The sequence below is a fragment of the Macaca nemestrina genome, chromosome 18, assembly GCF_043159975.1.
Source record: "Macaca nemestrina isolate mMacNem1 chromosome 18, mMacNem.hap1, whole genome shotgun sequence".
Taxonomy (NCBI): domain Eukaryota; kingdom Metazoa; phylum Chordata; class Mammalia; order Primates; family Cercopithecidae; genus Macaca; species Macaca nemestrina.
Genome location: NC_092142.1, coordinates 84,980,584 through 85,001,381, shown reverse-complemented (window position 1 = coordinate 85,001,381; position 20,798 = coordinate 84,980,584). Strand labels below are relative to the sequence as shown.

Genomic DNA, 20,798 nt, shown 5'->3' with positions numbered 1-20,798 from the left:
TATATATTAATAATTAAGATATAATACATTAATAAATATGATAGCAATGTGCTCCAATGCCCTTCTTTTTAAACAATGGCTTTATTGAGTCATAAATTTATATACCATAAGCTTCACCCATTTAAAGTATACAAAACAGTGGTTTTTAGTACATTCACAGAGTTGTGCAGTCATCACTGTCCAATTTTAGAACATTTTAATCACCCTAGAAAGAAACCCTGGACCCATTCAGTGTCACTCCCATCCCCCAATTTCCCAGGTGCTGGTAATCACGCATCTGCCTCTGTCTCTACATATTGACCTGTTCTGGACATTTCATAGACATAGAATCACACAGCTTGTGGCCTTTCGTGTCTGGCTTCTCTCACCGAGCATCAGTTCTTCAAGGTTCATGCGTGTGGTAGTGCGTGTTCATTCCTTTTCATGGCTGAGTAATATTCCGTGGCAGGGATTTGCCACATCTCTGTTTATTCATTCACCTGCTGGTGGCCGTTTGGGCTGCTTCCACTTTGGGCTGTTGTGAGCAGTTCTGCTGTGAACATTCCCAAACGCGTTTCTGGGAGACTGGATGTTTTCATTTCTCTTGTTTTCGCATCTCCCAGAAAGCCAGAAGGAATCGCCGGCTCTGAGAGCAGCTACATTTAGCATTTTAAGAGCCGCGACGTAATGGTAATGATGTCCGTGCTCACACCTGCTTACACGTAACGGTTCCACTCCCAGAGCTTCAGTTATTGTGTCTAATCACCACAATAACTGTATGAAATACGTGTGCTATTACCCTGTTCCCACCCCACAAACGAGAAATTGTGCTGACGTCTACTTACACCTAACGGTTCCACTCCTGAAACTTCGGTTACTGTGTGTTTAATGCCAACAATAACTGGATGAAATACGTGTGACATCACCCTGTTCCCACCTCACAAATGGGAAACTGAGGCACAAAGCCACTGAGTAGTTCACCCAGCTGGGACTCTAGCCCAGGCTACCCCATTCCAGAGCCCACGCTGAAGCCCTGCCCTATCCCCGCCATGAGTGACCTCTGAGTATTGACCACAGCCAGCACTAGGCTAATGCCGGGCTCCTACCCCAGGGCAACTCCAGGCCCCGGCCTCCACAGAGGCTCAGCTCAAGTGCAGGGTGCCCTCATCCTGCTGCTCTCCCCATCACACCGCTTGCCCTCTTTCTCTGCCTGACCTGCAGCGGCTCCCAAAGTCCCCCATGGCTCCCACCCCTCCCTGCCTGGGAGGCAGTAGGGCTGTTATTAGCTGATTCCCATCAGTGCTTTCCAACCACCCACCCCCCAGGAGAGGAAAGCACTTCTCAAACTCTGACATCTGAATGTGCCAGGGAGGAAGAGGTGCAGACCCTGCTGGGACTCCCTGGCTCCACCACCCCAGGGGATCTGAGGCTACTCCCAGGACAGCTGGAGACACAAGGACCTGCCAGGGTGGGCAGTGGGGCTGCAGGAGTGAGGCATGGCCACAGCACCCCAGGTTATAAGAAGGACACATTGGAAAGCAAGTGCTGGGATGCAGGGCCCTGGAGGTGTGGCCTAGTGTCACGGCTGGGACCCAGGGGCGGAGTAGGGTGGCCCAGCTCAGCTGGGACGTGCATAAGAAGGACCAGGTCAGCCCACCGCTCTGGTTAGAGGCAGCAGCGCCCATTCACAAACAATCCATGTGCTCCAGACACTCGCCATGGGGCTTATCCACACTCGCTCAATTTTTAAACTTTTATTATGAAAATTTCCAAACGGAGAGAAAATCAGAAATAAAATCATAGAGCCGCAACTTAGACTCGACAGATCTCAGCTTTTTGTCAAATCTCTGCTAAGCAGATAGATGGTTAAATAGACATTGCTGACACATATGGAGGTATCTCACAGACATCCTGACACTTCAGCCCTAAATCCCGTGGCAGGCATCTCCAAAAACAGAAAGGCATTCTTCTGTGTGACCACACTGCTATTAGCTCGCCTAGCAAAATGAACAATAATCCCCTCATGTCATCTTGATATGGGAGGGGGGCAGGGAAGTGCTGGGTAGAGAAGGGTGTGGTCTCTGGTGAGGGCTCCACCCCCAGGCCTGTGTCCACGGACCTAAATGAGGACAAGCATTTCTGTTTTCTTGCCCCAATGTTGCATTTTCCAAGACCTCCCTGGCCCGCCACACCGCCATGCTGTGCCTATGAAAACCCCAAGACGCTAGCGGGCACAGACACAAGCGGGTGGACGCTGAGAGGAACACACCAGTGGAAGAGTATGCCAACAGGCACCGGCAGGCACTGGCAGGCCATCGACCGGCGAACAACACAGACGCCAACAGGAATTTGGGTGGGATGGTCGGAGGGCAATCCAGCTGCCAAGCAGCCGGACTCCAGGGAAAACCGCCTTCCCACTGCCTCTTCCGGCTCCCCATCCATCTGCTGAGAGCTACTTCCACCATTCAGTGAAACCCTGCACTCCTTCTGCAAGCCCACATGCGATCTGATTTTTCTGGTACACCAAAGCAAGAACCCCGGGATTCAGAAAGCCCTTTGCCCTTGCAACAAGGCAGAGGGTCTAGCTGAGCTGATGAGCACACGCCAGCTACAGATGGCAAAACCGAAAGAGCACCTGTAACACAGGCCCCCTGGGGCTTCAGGCACTGTAAGCCTCCATCCCTAGACCCTGCTGTGGGGTTGGACCCCCACGACCTGCCCGTCTGCCTGCTCTCCCGAGAGGTTTGAGCAGCAGGGCACTGAAGAAGTGAACCACACTCCCATCGCACGCTCTGCGAGGGGGATAAGGGAGCTTTTCCCGTTTCAGTCTGATACCCGGTCCATATTCACATTTCCCCCAGCTGTTCCCCAAATATCTTTTATGGCTGTGTTTGAAAATCACGATCCAGTTAAGGACTGAACACCATGCTTGGCTGTTATGTCTCTGATTTGACTTAAGCTCGTTCAGATGAAGAGCACCTCCCCAATCATCAGGAGAGACACAAGACAGAGAGGAGGATTTCATTACGGGTCCTGGGGGCACACAGCCCTCCCGGAGGCCACACGCATGGAGGTCAGGGAGCGCATGGAGAGAGGAAGGGACACGGGGGCCACACCTTGTCTATCATCCAAACAGGTTTCCAGCAGAGAGTTTTAAGTGGCTGGTTGAGAGCGAGCAGGCACGGGTCCCAGGAGGTCACACGGTGACTGAGAGGCAGTCACTGCATATCTGCATAGTCATAGTCATCCTGGGTGTTGGGGTCAGGAGACAGTCAGACAGGCTGCATCTAGCTGTCCCATAGTGGGGTGGTCCCCAGGAGGGAATTGTATGACGCAAATGTCTGGATCCATCTTACTGTAGAACTGGAGCGGGTGGAGAACTGGAAACTGTGTCAAGGGTGGCCGAGCCTTGCCTCTGGTAGGGGGAAGTCCAACTTGTATTTCAAATGGATCCCAAGGGCCAGGCGCAGGCACAGTGGTTCATGCCTGTAATCCCAGCACTTTGGAAGGCCGAGGCAGGCGGATCACTCAAAGGTCAGGAGTTTGAGACCCACCTGGCCAACACAGTGAAACCCTGTCTCTACTAAAAATACACAAATTAGCTGGGTGTGGTGGCACACGCCTGTAGTCCCAGCTACTCGGGAGGTTGAGGTGGGAGAATCACTTGAACCTGGGAGGTGGAAGTTGCAGTGAGCCAAGACCATGCCATTGCACTCCAGGCTGGGTGACAGAGACTCAAAAAAAAAAAAAAAAAAAAAAAGCTAGGTGTGGTGGTGCCTGCCTATAATCCCAGCTACTCGGGATGCTAAAGTAGAACTGTTGGAAACAGAGGGCAGAAGTTGTAATAAGCTGAGATCATGCCACTGCACTCCAGCCTGGGCAACAGAGCGACTCTTAAAAAAAAAAAAAAAATTTAATTCCAAGGCAATGTAACTTCATAAGAACCTCTACAGGCTCTTTACCCTAGAACCGTCTCCACTCCTCTGTTTACCCCAACTTTACCCCACAGTGCCACCTATTGAAGAGACCAGGCAATGATATGCAGGGTGGCCCACCTTCATCTTCAGGATGAACTCAGACCACAGATGAGGAAACTGAGGCTGCAGAGGAGGGGGTGGCAATGTGAGACCCACCGTTCACAGCCACATCCATCCATCCTGGCGAGAAGGGGATCTAGTAATGCTCTCAGCATGGGGCCCGCAGGACACCAGCCAGCTAGCCAGGGCCTGCCTAGAACAGAGTCACAGCCACAATGAGACAAAGGGCCCCAAAGGATATTGGCTGGAGCCACCAAAATCCCTCCAAGGACAGCTCAGGATCTGTGCTGAGGCCGGGAAGGGTAGCTGCCCAGGTGGGCACCTGGGCCTGGAAGGAGAGGTGAGCCAGGAGAAAGGTGGGAATCCCATGCTATGAGCTGGAGACTTGGCTGTAGGCAGCACTGCCGGGGCTGAGGAGAACCCCCAGCCGGGGTTCTCACACAGCACATGGCGGATGCCAGGAGTAGACAGCAAAGGCACCAGGAAGGGAGAACCCGAGGGGCAGGTGCATAGGCAGCATGGGCTGCGGGAAGGGAATTAGCGCGTGCAGTGGGAGGGAACAGAAAGATCACAGAAGTCTCAGCTGCTGGGCAACCAAGGATTAGAGGAGAAACAAAGTCACCAGCAAACTGGTGGCACGTGTGTCCTGGCTTCCGGGGGCTCTGCTGTGAACAGTACGTCCACCTGGGAGCCCTAACATCCTAGTGGTGGTGGGCGTTCTAGAAACTGATGGTGCAGACACTGTCGGGCTCCACCCACGTGACCCAGATCCCTTTGGAGGTTTTTGCCTGTTCCTTTCCCAGCTCCTGTGTGTTTCTGCTTCTGTGGGTCTCACCTGGAACTCTCTTCAGAGAACCATCCTTGTGCTTCTAGGACCACATGGCACCATCCGGCCTTCGCCAAGGACTTTGGCGAGGGGCTGTGAAGCCCGGCCTGCCACATGGCCCACCCTCCATAGCCCTGCATGGTCAGCCTGTGGCAGGGCCCCCAAGAAACCACTGCTTGCTTGGTGCCTTCTCTTCCCTCTGCTTCCTGGCGCCTTTGCTGCCTTAACCATTTGCACACAAATCCCGCTCAGGGATTCTCTGGGGAAGCCAGTCCCAGAGAGCCACCTGGCACCTGGCACCTGGCACACACTCTTCGAACCAGCAACCCCAGGTGGAAATCTGCTCTCTTACGGTGCTCGGCCAGCACAGTGAGGCGGGTGACATGGGCCTGAATTTGAACCTCAGCCACCCACCTGCAGGTTGAGTGACCTTGGGCAACCTTTTCCCCCTCTCTCTGCTCAGTTTCCTCAGTTGCAAAATGGGTATAATCCTGGTACCATTCTCAGTGGACCATCATGGGACTGACAATAATAATCCATAGGAAGTCCTATTATTGTTGTTCCATTACTTCAAGTCCTCATTGATTTGCTTGTTTTTAGGATAATTAAGGATGCCCTAGCCACTTAGAAGCCATTTAGAAAGATCTGATTTATTCCAGATCTGGAAATCATAAGTGGTCGTGACTTTATCCCTATGCTCTCACTTAAATCTGTAGATGAGACCGGCGAGGGAGGATTCCACCACACGAGGAAGCCCAGGTGCAGTGGGCGGGGAAGAGGTCACCCAGCTAGCAGGGGTGACGTGGGCAGCCTTGGGACGGGTCCATGGCTCCCATCCCCTGGAAGACGCTAGAGGAGCCCGGTCCATCTGGGATGCAGCCCGGGAGACTCCTGGGTGCCACAGGCAGCGCTTGCTGTTTTGCTGGAAGGAGTTCTTGCAGGCCGGAAATCTGGGTCTGTTGTCTTTGCTCCCACGTCTTCTGCTGTTCATCAGCCTTGGAAAACAGCTGCTAAAATATCGCTTCCGCCTCACGGTTCCCATGCAGATCCCTCCCAGCGCTGGGGAAAGTGCAAGCCTTTCAATGGCTCACAACCCTCGCCTTTTCCTCTCCCTTCCAATTCAGGAACTGAGTTTAGTTCCTTTCCCCAAAAATGCTGGGCAAGAGAGGAAGCCGTTTCTGCACATGGCAGCCAGCTTGGGTGGGGGCCTGGGTGGGCTGCTGGCTTCCTGCCTGCCCTTTGCCCCTATCATCCACCCATCCTCCACTAATGAACGGACTATCTTCAGCCACACATTCCCACTGCTCCTACCAGGCAGCCCACCTGGATTTCCCCATGCATCAGATGGGAACAGGTGGAGGGTGACTGGGGATGGGAGAAGGAGTCTCCTTTGAAGCCAGTGGATAAGCTGCACTCTCCAACGACAGCCGTGTGCCCCTTCGTCTAGGGCTGGATTATACTCTGACTCCATGCCTCTTCCAATGTTTGAGTCACCCAGGAGCTGTCACCCCAGTTTGCATGCTCCTAGGAATGGGGAGCTCCTTCTTTTCCATGGCTCTTCCATGTAATAAGATAAAACGTGCCTCGCTGCCCCTTCTCCCGAGGGACCCTCAGTGCCCACAAAGCCAGGCTGGTCCTGGCCCATGAGACATGAATGCAGGGACCTTCCTCCCCAGGCTCCTCTCCTCAGCCCCTTCACCCCTCCCTGAACCTGTCGCCATTCTACCCACCTCCTCTGGACAGCAGAAGCCTCCACTGGCTGTGCCCATCCTCCAGGCCCAGAACTTTGCCAAGGTCATCTCAGTGCCCACAGCAGTGCCACACGGGCACCATTATTAGCCCACCTGCACCGGAGGGGACACTGAGTGTCAGAGAGGGGAAGACATGGGCCCCAGAAAACAGCCAAGTCCAGAGACCATGCCTGACCCTTAGTCTTTAGCCCAGAGGCTAATAAGGAAGGAGGCTCTTCTGTAAACTGAAGGCTCCAGGATCTCCCAGAGCCCCTGTTAGAGGGCAGGGAGTCGAAAAGACGGACAGGGCACCATGGGAGCCGATCCGGAGCACTCTCCATTGCGTGTCCTGCAGGGCGTGAGGACACCTGGAAACCGTCCCGACCGACCCCCTGCACAGGGCGGGAAAGGGAGAATTTCTTCCACCCTGGAGTCCTTCTCACTGTCCAAAAGCAGCTTTGCCCTCTGTACTTACTGCCTCTTTGAAATATTTTTTAAATGGAAAAATGAAATAATATGAACCCCTGGAAGGCCAAGACCTCAGAATAGCCATGTGTCCCACACCCCACAGGGCACGGCACAGGGTCTCTGCAGAGAGGGATTTTAATCTGTTTGAAAGGAGAAGGGTAGGGGAGGAGAGGAGGAGTGGAGAGAAATGAGAATAGCCCAAGGCAGCCTTCTGGAAAATTTTATTCCAAGCAGTTCCTGAGGGGAGGCCGCCTCTGGGCCAGGGGTCAGGGAGGCGTCGAGCGCTGTGGTCCCGCGGAGCAGGGAGGGCGCTGGAACAAGCCAGAAGCCGCCGAGGCCTGGGTTACTGCTTCTCTCTGCAGAGACTCCGCTCACATAATCACTACCTTTCATGCTGACCATGGCAGCCTTTCTCAGACACCAGCTGGAACGGACGACGGAGGTTTCTAATTTGGGGTATGCTCTGGCCCTGGGCCACTGGCTCCATCCTCACTCCCACCCCCACCCCCTCACCTCCACCCAGCCCCAAGTGAGGTCCCCCACGCAATGCCCCAGCTAACGCCGCAGGAAGGGCCAGTCCCGGTGGGCTGTGCTGGGGGAGTGTGGCTCCCAGCATGGGCTGCCGCCCAGCCCTGCCAAGCAGGAGAGCCTCTCACTCACAGCCTCCCTGAGTGCAGAGGGAGGGAAATGCTCCCAGCAGCTGGCATCTTTCCCCCTGCAGGTGCCAGGGCCCTCCCCAGAGCACCTCCACCCACATGCCCTCGAGAATAGCACGGAGGCTGGCAGGTTCTCATCAGTTCTTTGCTTCCGATAAAACTGAGTGGGCAGAGAAAAAACCCAGGGCAGGGAGCCAACAGGAGTTGGCTGGTTCCTGGGATGCAGCCTAAAGGGCATCTCACACCCTTATGGGGGATCCAGTTCCTACAGTGGTCATAGATTGCAGAGCATTACCAATCAACAGCCTTAACAACGTCCACACCCTCGGATCCTGCCCCACCACTGCTGGGAAACCAGCCTAAAGCATCCATTTGATGAGCAAAGACGAAACTGGAGGATGCTTAGCTGAGTGCAGTTTTGATAGCAGATGGTGGGAACCAGACTCAAAGTCCCACGGGCAGAACTGGGTGCTGTACATGAGGGTACAGCCATAGGGTTTGGTACCTCCGCAGCTATTGAAAGTGTGGGTATGGAAGTGCTCTTGTGGACGGGCAAGTATGTTTTCAAGATGCTATTAAGTAGAAAAAGGAAATTACAAAATAGTCAATGTAACATGACTCTGACTTTGTAAAATACGACGTATACTTGAATATGTATGAAGAAAATGACTGCAGCATCATTTTTACATACTCCGAAATATTAACAGGCTCATGTAATAAAATGCACTTGTTTTGAGCGTATATTTCAACAAGTCTTGACAAATGTAAATCACTCATGTAAACACCACCACAAATGAGATAGAGAATATTCATTCCATCACCCCAGAATGTCCCCCTTGAGCCGCTTTTCGGGCAATCCCTGCCCCTTCCCCCAATCCTGGCCCCAATCAACTGTTGATCTGCTTTCTGTTACTAAATTAGATTTGTCATTCTGGAGTTTAGATAAGTGGAATCACGCAGTATTTTCTCTTCTGGGTCTAGCTTCTCTCATTCAGCCTGTCTTTGGGATTCAGGGATATTATATGTAACAGTTTATTCTTTGTCATTGCTGAGTAGTGCTCCATTGTGTGGATATGCCACAATTTGTTTATCTGTTCGCGTGCTGATGGACATTTGAATTGTCTCTAGTTCAGGACTATAATGAAAAAGTAAGTGCAAACATTCATGTTCAAATCTTTCTGTGGGCATACATCTTCATTTCTCTTGAAGAAATGTCTAGGAGCGAAACTACAGGGTCACAGGGTACATGTGTGTTGAATTCTGTAAGAAACTGCGACACTTTTCCAAAGCAATGGGAGCTGCAGTTGCTCCAATCCTCGCCAACACTTGGTACTGTCAGGCTTTGTCATTGGCCGTTCTAATGCACATTTATCTCATTGTGTTTTAATTTGCATTTCCCTGATCACTAATGATGTTGAACATCTTTCATATGCTTATTAGCCATTCATATATCCTTTTGTGTGAAATGTCTTCTACTATTTTCCCCACTGTTTCGTGTATCTGTTGGCTTTTTGCTATTGAGTGTAGCCAGTTTTGGTTTGTTGTTGTTGTTTTGTTTTGTTTTTAATATACTAGATAAAAGTTTTTTATCAGATATCCTGACCATTTTCTCCCAGTTAGTGACTGGGGTGGGCTTTTTCATCTTCTTAATGTTGTCGTTTGAAGAACATAACTTTTAAGTGTGGACTAAGTTCAATCATCATTTTTTTTATTTTACAGTTTATGCTTTTTGTGTCTTACCTAAGAAATCTTTGACTATCCCAAGGTTGTAAAGACTTTTTTCTATGTTTATTTTTGAAGTTTTACTGTTTGGCCTTTATATATAGGTCTACGATCTACTTTGATTTAATTTTTTAAATGATGTGAGATAATGTTTAAAGTGAATTTTTGTCCATAATCTGTACTGTCCAAAATGGTAGCCACTTGTTACCTTAGCTATTGAGTGTTAAAATGTGGCTGGTCTGAACGGAGAAGTGTTGTAAGTGTAAAATATATGCCATATTTCAAAGACTTAGAACAAAAAAAAATGTAAAAATGTCTTGTTCATAATCGTATTATTGATTACATGTTGAAAATGATAATGTCTCAAATATGTTGGATTAAATAAAATACATTTTAGAAGGCTTGGAATCAGGTGATGTAAGTCCTCTCATTTTATCCTTGTTTTCCAAAATTGTTTGGCCATCCTAAGTACTTTCTATTTCCATTTCAATTTTAGAGTCAACTTGCCTGTGTCTTTTATTTTTAAAAAGACTGTTGGGATTTTAATAGGATTACATTAACTCTGTGGATCGATTTGGGAAAAACTGACTTCTTCAAATCAGTGAATCTTTCAGTCCATAACCATGATCTATCACTCTATTTGAGTTTTCCCTAATTTCTCTCTGCAATTTCTCTCAAACCAAAAAACTTGAGTATTTTATGGTTTAATTTATCCCTAAATACTTTATGGTTCTGACGTTATTTTAAATGATCTTTTAAATGTTTATTTTTCAATTATTAACTGCTGCTAGAGTGGACCCACTTACTTGCAGGGGATACATCCCAAGACACCAGTGGATGCCTAGAACTGCAGATAGTACCAAACTCTATATATTCCATGTTTTTTCCTATACATACTTACCTATGATAAAGTTTATAAATTAGTCACAGTAGAGATTAACAGTAATAAATAATAATCAAAAGAAGGTTGGTATGGTGGCTCATGCCTGTAACCCCAGCACTTCGGGAGGCCAAGGCCAGGGGATCACCTGAGGTCAGGAATTCAAGACCAGCCTGGCCAACATGGTGAAACCCTGTCTCTACTAAAAATACAGAAAAATCAGCCAGGCATGATGGCAGGTGTCTGTTATCCCAGTTACTCGGGAGGCTGAGGCAGGAGAATCACTTGAACCCAGGAGGTGGAAGTTGCAGTGAGCCGAGATCATGCCATTGCACTTCAGCCTGGGAGACAGAGTGAAACTCCATCTCAAAAAAAAAGAACAGTTGTAACAGTATACTATAGTATTAACACAATTTATGTGAATGTGCTGTCTCTCTCTCAAAACATCTGATAGCACTATACTCACCTATCACCAGACCACAGTTGCCCATGGGTAACTGAAACTACAGGAAGCAAAACTGTGGTAAGGAGAAACTACGCTGTATAGAAACATCATTGGCATGGTTTTTAAAATTGGCCCAATAGATTGCTATCTTACTGCACGCTTTTATGAGTTCTAGAAGTTTTTTCTAGATTCCTTAGGGTTTTCTTTTTTCTTTTCTTTCCTTTCTTTTCTTTTCTTTTTTTTTTTTTTTTTTTTTTTTTTTTGAGATGGAGTCTTGCTCTGTCTCCCAGGCTGGAGTGCAATGGCGCAATCTCGGCTCACTGCAACCTGCGCCTTGCAGGTTCAAGTGATTCTCCTGCCTCAGCCTCCCAAGTAGCTGGGATTACAGGCACCTGCCGCTGCGCCCAGCTAATTTTTGTATTTTTAGTAGAGATGGGGTTTCACCATGTTGGTCAGGCTGGTCTCGAACCCCTGACCTCAGGTGATCTGCTGGCCTCGGCCTCCCAAAGTGCTGGGATTACAGGCGTGAGCCACCGCACCCGGCCAGGGTTCTCTATGTATACAGTGGTGCCTTTTAGGAAGAATGACATTTTTTTCTTTCTCTTTAATCAGTATTTCTTTGTACTGCCTTATCATATTGGCTGGTACCTCCAGCAGACTGTTGAATATTATGTGGTGAGAGGGGACATCTTTTCTTAGTTTCGGATCTTAGGGAGAACACATTCAGTCTTTATCATTAAGCACAATAGTAGCTGTAGGTTTTTCGCTTATCAATGAATCTTTGTCAGGTTGAGGAAGTTTTCCGCTATCCCTGGTTTGCTGAGAATTTTTATCATGAATTGGTTTTGAATTTTTGAAATGTTTTTTCTGCACGTATTGAGATAATTTTATGATTTTTTTATCCTTCTTTCTGTTAATATTCCATTATCTTTATATGTTTTACTATCCTGCCATTCCTGAAGTAAACTCTACTTGATCGTAGTAATCTTATCCTTTTATATATTGCTGGATTCAATGAGATAATACTTGTTATGGATATCTGTGTCTCTGTTTATGAGAGATATTAGCCTGTAGTTTTCTTATCTTGTAATGTCTTTGTCTGGTTTTGGAATCAGGATAATGCTGGTCTAATATTTAATTCAATGAGTAGGTTCATAAATATTCATTTATTTTTCGCAATATATTTGACATCTGGCAGCATTTCTCTGCCTCCAAGTCTCCAGTGGCTTTTTATTAGCAAAGATTTCCAAGGACCTTTGGAATGACTTTCTCATCCCTGCCTTAAGCAGCACAGCTGTTAAGGGACCAGTTTACCTTCAAAGGTCACTGATGCCCTGAGTGAATCTTGCTGGACACAGCAAATAAACAACACAACGTTCAGATGACTCTCATAGGTATTTGATTCTACACTACAAACTGTCTCCCTAAGCACCTGGCTAAGACAAGAGGCCGTGGAATCAGTCAGTCCTGGGTTAGCATCTTGACTCCATCATGATTAGTGTGACCCTCTCTGAGCCTGGATTTCCTTCTCTGTAACATGAGAACCATGCAAGCTATTACTCTGCCTGGGGCATTCTTCCTCGTGGCTACACAAAGCCACTCCTACCCTTTAGATCTTCACTCGGTGGTGGGCTTCTTAGGCAAGCCCACCTTTCACTCGCCCTTCCATAGGTAAGATCCACCCAGCTAAGCCAATTCCCTCTTCATAACCACCGTGTCCTAGAACAGGGCACCGTTTGGTTTCCCTGCGGTTATTCGGTCAATGTCTGTCTTTTACCATTATATCATAAGCTTCATGAGAGAAGGCATGCCGTCGGTGCCAACAGCACCTAACACAGCTCATTTGTTTGTTTGTTTGTTTATTTTGAGACAGAGTCTAGCTCTGTCGCCCAGGCTGGAGTGCAGTGGCGCAATCTTGGCTCACTGCAACCTCCACCTCCTGGGTTCACACCATTCTCCTGCCTCAGCCTCCCGAGTAGCTGGGACTACAGGTGCCCGCCACCACACCCGGCTAATTTTTTGTATTTTAGTAGAGACAAGGTTTCACCGTGTTAACCAGGATGGTCTCAATCTCCTGGCCTCGTGATCTACCCGCCTCGGCCTCCCAAAGTGCTGGGATTACAGGCTTGAGCCACCGCGCCCGGCCTCTAACACAGCTTTTAACATATTCTAGATATTCAATATATATTCAAATGAATGAATAGCCTATATCAAAGATGGGTTGTAAGTGTAACAGGAGGTAATGCCTATAAGGGGCTTCGAGGAGTGCCTGACTCTGAGAAAGCATGTTCTACCTATTACACGTCATTTTCAACAGTTCACACCAGGGACTGTCCCAAGCCCCAGATCCCACAACCCTTTTAGGAAAAGTGACCCTGGATACCACCAAGCTGACTGCGACCACTCCCAAGGAAAAGGGTCTGTGCTGTCAACATCCAGGAAAGGTAATCTTCCAGGAAAGGGATCCACGGACCCCCAAAAATTCAAGAAGTCCATGAAATTAAATGAAGATCCCTCTTTATTTTAACCAGCCCCGTGCTGATATTTAGCACTTTTCTTTTTGATGATGCTTGTAGGCACAAGCCATAGGGGCATTAGCAGTGGTTGTGACTTTGTCACCAATAGACTCACAGATGCTTTCTTAACATCTCGAGTCATTACAGTTCTCTCAAAGTGCTGTTTATGCTAATCACCACTTTGCAATTATGGGACTTAGACTCTAGCCCTGCTTCTAGAGCTTGTCATTTAATCTGCTAATGAAGAAACCCCACATATATATTTTATCATAGATTTTTGTTGTTGCTGTTGTTTATTTTATTCTATTTTATTTTAAGTTTTGGGGTACATGTGCAGGATGTGCTGGCTTGTTATGTAGGTAAATGTGTGCCATGGTGGTTTGCTGTACCCATCAACCCATCACCTAGGTATTAAGCCCATCATGCATTAGGTCTTTTTCCAACACTGTCCCTCCCCTCGACCCTACCACCAAGGGGCCCCAGTGTGTGTTGTTCCCCTCCCTGTGTCCACGTGTTCTCATTGTTCAGCTCCCACTTATAAGTGAGAACATGTAGTTGGTTTTCTGTTCCTGTGTTAGTTTGCTGAGGACAGTGGCTTCCAGCTTCATCCATGTCCCTGTGAAAGACATTATCGTGTTCCTCTTTATGGCTGCATAGTATTCCCTGGTGTGTATGTACCAATCCGTTTGTTCAATGGTTTTGTTAGCTGTTTTCTATATCATAGGCTGGGGGTTTTTGGGTAACCCTGCACACTTTAATGTGTACATTTACAAACATTTTTCTGAGGATGCCCTCATAGGTTTAGCCCACCTACCACAGGGTCCATGACCCGGAAAAAAGCTAGAGATCTGATCAGAGCACAGTGCGGGCACCCCTTCCCCATGAAGCATCTCACTCACAACGCCACGGGTGTTGATCTGTAGTTAAGGGTGGTCTTTGCAGACAGACAGGCAGACAGGCAGAGAAGACAACAGCCAATACCAGCTGGCAGAAACCAAGTCAGAACAAGGTCCTTTGGGCTGCAGCCCTGGGGTCTGCTGGCTGGGAGCCAGGAGGCAGCCTCTCTTGAAAGTATATTGCAGCCACAGAAGGCGATTGTCCCTGAGACCCACCGTCTCCCAGGTGGCCGCATGCCTCATTTGTACTGCACCAGACAGGGCCCCTTGCTCCTCAACTCGCTTGCAGCTTCGGCCTCCAGGTCTTTGCTCAGGCAGTTCCTCAGCCTCCTGCCCCTCCCAGCCTGGATAACCCACCGCTGCCTTAGGCTTCCTTGGGCGTGCTCCTCAGGGAAGCCCCCAGCTGCCCAAGGCTCTGCATACCCCGGTACTCTATATTGATATTGATAGTTATTCTAGATTTATACTTACTCTACATTTTTGTGTCTATTTCTATTTTTCTATTTATTCAATATTTCTATTGATTTGATATTTCTATTGATATTGACTATGTACTCTATAGTAATGTTAACATTTACTCTATAGTTATTTGGATATTTCTACTGACTTTTTATTTGTATTGATATTTACTCTATATTTATACTTACTCGATATTTTGTTTGCATTTGCCCTACATTTATGCATAGGTTTACTTTATGTTTACCCAACATGAGCCTGGCCGAGTTGTGTGCCCTCTGGAAGCCTCAGTTTCCCCATTCCCCAGGGCTGGTGTGCGCGTTGGAGGAGTTGACAGGTATAGCAGGCCCTCTGCTGCTGTCACACATCGAGCCCCTCCCCCAGCATGTTCCAGGCCGGATGGTCATGGCCTGCGCACCCCAGGAAGTGACTCAATTTCGCTCCTGCCACACCCCTGACTCCCAAAACAGTGCCAGGTACATCGCAGAAGCCCCCAAACCTCCCTGTGGGCCACACAGGGGCGGAGGTCCCGGCCTCACTGGTCCCTTTGTTTCAGAGCACAGGAGCCTGGAGCCCACCAAGGGCAGGGGCAGAGCGCGGTGACCTTTCTGCAGGTCTCTCCAGAGATCTCTGCAGCATCCTAGGCTGGGAGTAGCCCCTGGGTGACGAGAGCTGCACTATTAGGAGAGGACCCGAGCTCCTGATGCATGAGGACCCCAAGAAGGCAGCCCCGCCCAGGCACTGCTGGGACCAAAAAGCTCTATCTGTCCAGAGTCCTCAGTTCCCACCACTAATTCAAAGTCGGCCTCAGGAACCTGCACACCCTCAACACAAGCAGGTGTTCCAATCCCAATTTGCCAAAATGCTCCCACGGCCGGGTGTCGGGGGTCATTCAGAGGCCAGAGCCCCCTGGATGCATCCAGCCATTCCCCATGCTGACTTCCCTGGGCATCCTCAGTCAGCCTTGCAGGAAAGGGCACCTCCCCAGGCCAGGACTTCGGGTCCCATCTGCACTTGACCATGGGGGCATCGGAGCTTGGCTTGTCATCTGGCTCAGTGAATCTCCAGAAATCATGACAAGCCCCAGTGTCCTCTGGCAGCTCCGAGGACATAAATCGTGATTTATTGCTGCTGCGCCACGTCCTTTTGTGTTTCCACACTGCCTTGGGAGCAATTCCTCACCATGTCAACAGCCAGCCTAGGAGGAGGAAGGGGGTTTGAGGAAGAAGGAGACAGGGCAGCACGTGTGCCCCTCCCCCAGGGACCCTCACCCCAGCGCGCTGCTGACCACCTCTGGCCAGGAAGCCCTCTGGCCTCCAAGTCCTCAGGAGGGGCTCCGAGGACCCTGGTGTGACCCGGCTCTTGGGCCCACGGGAGGAGCCCTGGGTCTTCCATACTTCCTGTCCTCCTTGGCCCAGCCATCCTGGCTTTATTGGAACCAGTTGCAGATGAGTTTCCTTGAGAGGAAAGAGGCTGATCTCATCTGCCTCCGCTCAGCAGAGGAAATCATTATGGGGAGAGCTCGGCACTGGGGAGCCTTGGCCTTGGGCGGAGAGCATTGCCAGTGCCACCTCCCTGAGTCCTCACAACCACCCGGGAGGTCAACTCTATCATGGTTGCCATTGCACAAGGGGGAAACGGAGGCACGGGCGGGCTAGGTCACCTGCCCAGCATCACAGAGCTGGAAAGACCCCATTCGGGATTTCAACCCATGCTCTTCGGGCTCTCAGCAGGCCCCAGGTCGGCCCCTTCGTAATCTGGCACCTTGGTTTCTGGTCCCTCCCCACGTATTGCAAACCCACCACCTCTCTCCTCTGGAGCTAGGATTCTGATGAGTGGCAGTCAGCACCTTTCCCCCTGGCGCAAATCTCCCTAGGGAATAAACGAACACCAGCCACTGCTTGTGGAGCATTTGCCATGTGCTGGCGTTGTGTGCTGTCTCCTTTGGTCCTAACAACCATTACCGTCTCCATGCACAGGTAAATAACAGGGTCTGAGAGGTCAGGGGACTTGAGCAGGCAGAAGCACTGCCAGGAGGGCCCAAGCACATGATCACAGTTCCCACAGCCCCATGAATACCTCCCCCAGAACAGCACAAGAAACTCACAGGCCATCTCATGTTTCTGACCAGTAGTTTATTTTCTGACCAGACCATAAGCTCCATGAGGGCAGAAGCCCCCACTGTCTTGTTCTAACCTGCTCTTTGCCCTTTAGACACATTCTGTATCCCACGAACGCACCTTAGAAAGATCAGCTTCTCCTGAGAAGCTACAGGAACAGTCAGCACCTCTTTCCAAAGAATAAACTCTCGGGACTTCTTGTCTGATCCTCTGCTACCCAGCAGGGCCTGAGGGTTTTGAGAAATCTGCCCACCCAGAAGGCAGGCGAGAAGTGTGAACCATGGGCACAGATTTGTTCGGCAGGACTGGGGAAGCCCCCTCCTTGGCTAGGATGTTTCTAGGTGTGGAGGACACCCCCGTGTGTTGCTTCAGGGACTGACCTTCTCACAAACATCTGTTGATAGAACGTCTGCTCCTGCCTTCTCCCCAAGTCTAACTGCTATGATAGCTAATGTCTAATGATAGCTAATGTCAAAGGATGGCTAACGTCTAATACTGGGCCTCTTGCTAGGTGACATTACAGGGCGGTTCCCACACAGGCTCCCAGCCAAGCTCTCGGGAGTTCACTTCACCCTCACAATCACTCTGTGGTCATCCTGTCATTGCCTCATTTCACACACAAGGCAGTGAAGGCCATGAGATTCAGGTGCTTGCAGGGACAGAAACCCGTGTTCCTCACCGCTAGGCTCTACCTCCTCCCAGCACCTCAGGGGCAGTGGCTCCCCACCACTGGGCCTGGTGCACAAGAGGCTTTCTCAGCACCACTCTCCACAGCTGAGCCCCGGCAGCCTCGGATACCATCTGTGTTCATTATGCCTATATCACAGACGAGGAGACCAAGGCACAGAGAGGTTCCAAGTCCTATCCAAGGCCACACAGCAGGTAAGTGGCAGAGGTGAAAGCAAATGCCTCAGCTAGGAACCTGCAGAGACTCTCAGGTCGTTCATACTCAATAAATACTTGTTGAGTGAACAACGAATACATGAATGGAGTATGACTGTGCTCACCACTGATGCCATCATTTCATCATTACTAGAGCTCAGGAGGTGTTGGGCCAAGGGGAGGATGGCCCATTGGCATCCTGTGGCAGATACTGTGGGCCTGGGGGTAAGAGAGAGCAACAGTGCTGCCTACTTGGCCATGGGGTCCCTGGGGCAGCATCACCCAGCAGTCATTGCCATGAGCCTACTGGTCATTGATATAAGCCCAGGTGTCATCGCCATGGATCCAGGTGTGTCATCGCCATAGACCCAGGGGTCATCGCCATGGGCTCAATGGTCATTACCATGGGTTATGAAGGCCTGGACTCTCCCCAGCTCTGCCATTTATTGGCTGGTCAACATTGAAAAAGAAACATCTGTGCCTCCATCTCACCATCTGCAAAATGGGGTAACAGCCCCCATCCCTACACCAGGTGGGCAGAATTGGATGAGACAGTGACAGGTGGGGAGGACAGGCGCCCCCTAGAGGTTGTCAGTGATGAGGGTGTGGAGGCCTCACAGGCCACTCCAAGGGGAGCTCCTTGACCACAGGGCTTTGTCTGTCCTGAGCACACAGCAGGGTGCCTGGCACATAGGAGGCACTCTGTTAGTGTGGAGAAAGGGAAAATGCATTTACAAGCGTGGACTTTAGAAACACTCAGAACTGGGTCCAAATCCTACCATAAAACTCACTGTGAGTCCCCAGACAAGCAGTTTGACCTTTCCGATCCTCGGTTTCCCTATCTCTAAAATGGGAATAATAGAATCTACCTCCCCAGATTGTCTCAAAGAATAAATGAGATCAATGCACTTCCTGCAGAAGTAGCAGTTAGGATTCTTATCACTATTATTACTAATCAGAGTCCCTTTGAGAACTCATGAAAATAACACCCTACGTCTTTTCTCTGCCTAAAGCTTTCAGCTTCCTACGGTGCCAAAAGACAGGTTGGGGATGGCAGGGAGAAGAGAGAGGAGGGAAAGGGAAGGGAGAGGGAATGGGAGGTGCCCTCCTGCCATCGAGAGAGAGTGCAACCATCTCTGGGAACCCAACTGGCGCCCCAGAGCCAAAAGGCAGAGGCCAGGCGGGGCAGGTTTTGATGCTCTATTGCCCAGGGGCCACAGATGGGGATCTGATAAGACCTCTCCACTTCCTCCAGGGAGCCAGCGGCAGAGGAGGCCCCAGACAGGGAGAGAACAGCAGGCCTGTCCCCCTTCCCCCCCCTTTCCGGGCAGAGTGGAGAGCCCAGCCCCGGACACAGGGGAGGAGTGAGCACTGGCAGGGTTGAGAGCTGACTTTTAAAAATTGATGTGCAACTGTCATCCTAAGTGTACACTCCATGCATTTTTACATGCGGATACACCCATATAGCCCCCTCCCAGATCAAAAGACAAAACATTTCCATCTCCCCAGGAAATTCTCACTCCAGTCAATATCTCCCCTTCTCTGCCTGTGACAACCACCGATCGCATTGCTGTCGCAGTCAATCCATGAATGGACCTGTTCCTGAGCATGCAATCAAGCCCTGCAGGAGGTGGTCGTCTGCGCGTGGCTTGGAGATTTCCGCAACATGGTTGCATCCCTCTACGAGGCATTCTTGCTTCTGAGTGGGACTCCAATGTCCCAATGTCCGAATGCACTCCAGGTGGTTGACTGGAGTCAACCCTCCCATTCACGACGATGGTCACTGGGTCATCTCCAGGGCGGGGCCACTATCGATAAAGCCACTGCAGATGTTTTTGCACTAGTCCCTTGCCTTCATTTATCTTGAGTATATGTCTAGAGGGGGAAGAACTGGATGGAGTTTCCAGCATCCTGGCCTCATTTTAGATTCCCGACCAGCACTGCAGGAGGGTTCTGGCTGCCCTACCTCCTCTCCAACCCCTCATATTGTCGTGTGTGGCACTTTTCATATGTGTGACTTTGGACACACACCTGGACATCAGAGTTCCCCATTTTCCTCATCTGCAAAGTGGGGGTAATAATAGAACCTACTTTTTCGAGTTACTTCAAGGATGACATAAAGTAATTCATTTTAAAACTTGGCCCCACCGTCAACGCTCAGTACACTTGAGTGGGAAACATGACCATCCACTCAGATTCCACTAGGACCTCAGTATCTTCTTCCATTCCTCCTCCTTCCAGCTATTTTCCAAGCTCTATTGAGGTCACCCCTTTCCCTAAAGGGTGTCTCCAATCCAGGTCTTCCTCCCCAGTCCCTCTCCAGCTTCCCTCCCTCAACCCTCGCAGCCCCTAAAGGCAGCCCCCTCACTACCTCTAACTCCTGTAACTCTAGTCCTTCCCTCACATCACCGTAGCCCAAGCACTCTCCTTAAAGCCAGGTTACGTTCACCCTGCTCAAACACCTCTGAGGCTTCCCACGGCCATGCTTTATCTGCCAATGACTCACTCATCCTGCCAGTCACCCCAGGTCCTCCCCACTCCTCACACCTCCTGTGGAGTCAGTCCCACCACCCACCCCTCAGCAGCTGCCCAGCAGCCACTCTGCTTTCTTCCTCTCCTAGCTTTGCCTGAGTTGCTCTTTCCTGCCTGGTGCGCAGGCAGCATGAACCCCCCAGGCGGCTGCCCCCTGGGCTTATGGTGTCACCTGACCTGCACCCCTGTTCCTGTCGGGGTATTCTCCTCTCTTCTCAGGACAGAGGGCCCATATCAGCCTTCACACAACAGTTTGCTGGCTTCTCCTGAGGTTTTTAATCTGTGGGTCCACCATGGCTGAGGGTGGGCAAATGGGGGGCGGGGCCATGTGGTCTCCAGAAGCTTCTTTTGGTCTCTGTTTGGAAGAGTTCTAGCTTGCAACAAGCTCTTTTTAACTTTTTATTCAAGATACAGAATACCTAAGTCATATGTAAAGAGCTCCATGATTTTCTACACAGGGACGTGCTTAACAGCCCAGCCCCCGAAGCTATATCATACACCTCCCCTGCCACTTCCCACAGGCCTTCTGTGACCCCTGACCTAACCCACAACATCCTCCAGTGTCTCTCAAAGCCATCCTGCTCCTCTTCCGCACACCATAAAACATGCATTCCTCTGGGCCCTATCCGTCCAAGCTCAGCCCTGCAAACCTC

At 50.1% G+C, this 20,798-nt stretch overlaps 1 long non-coding RNA gene across 3 annotated transcripts in view; it reads right to left on the bottom strand.

Moving 5' to 3' along the window:
- Positions 1 to 20,798, bottom strand: part of LOC139359934 (uncharacterized) — a 399,483-nt gene that overhangs the window by 298,938 nt on the left and 79,747 nt on the right. Inside the window, exon 4 of one of the 3 annotated variants that reach the window (XR_011616645.1) lies at positions 5,127 to 7,464. The exons of 1 other annotated variant lie outside the window; for it this stretch is intronic. This is a non-coding gene — a long non-coding RNA (uncharacterized lncRNA). Of the gene's footprint in view, positions 1 to 5,126; positions 7,465 to 12,905; positions 15,810 to 20,798 lie in introns of those variants that run through there. One more of the 3 variants, XR_011616647.1, reaches the window with a different exon arrangement.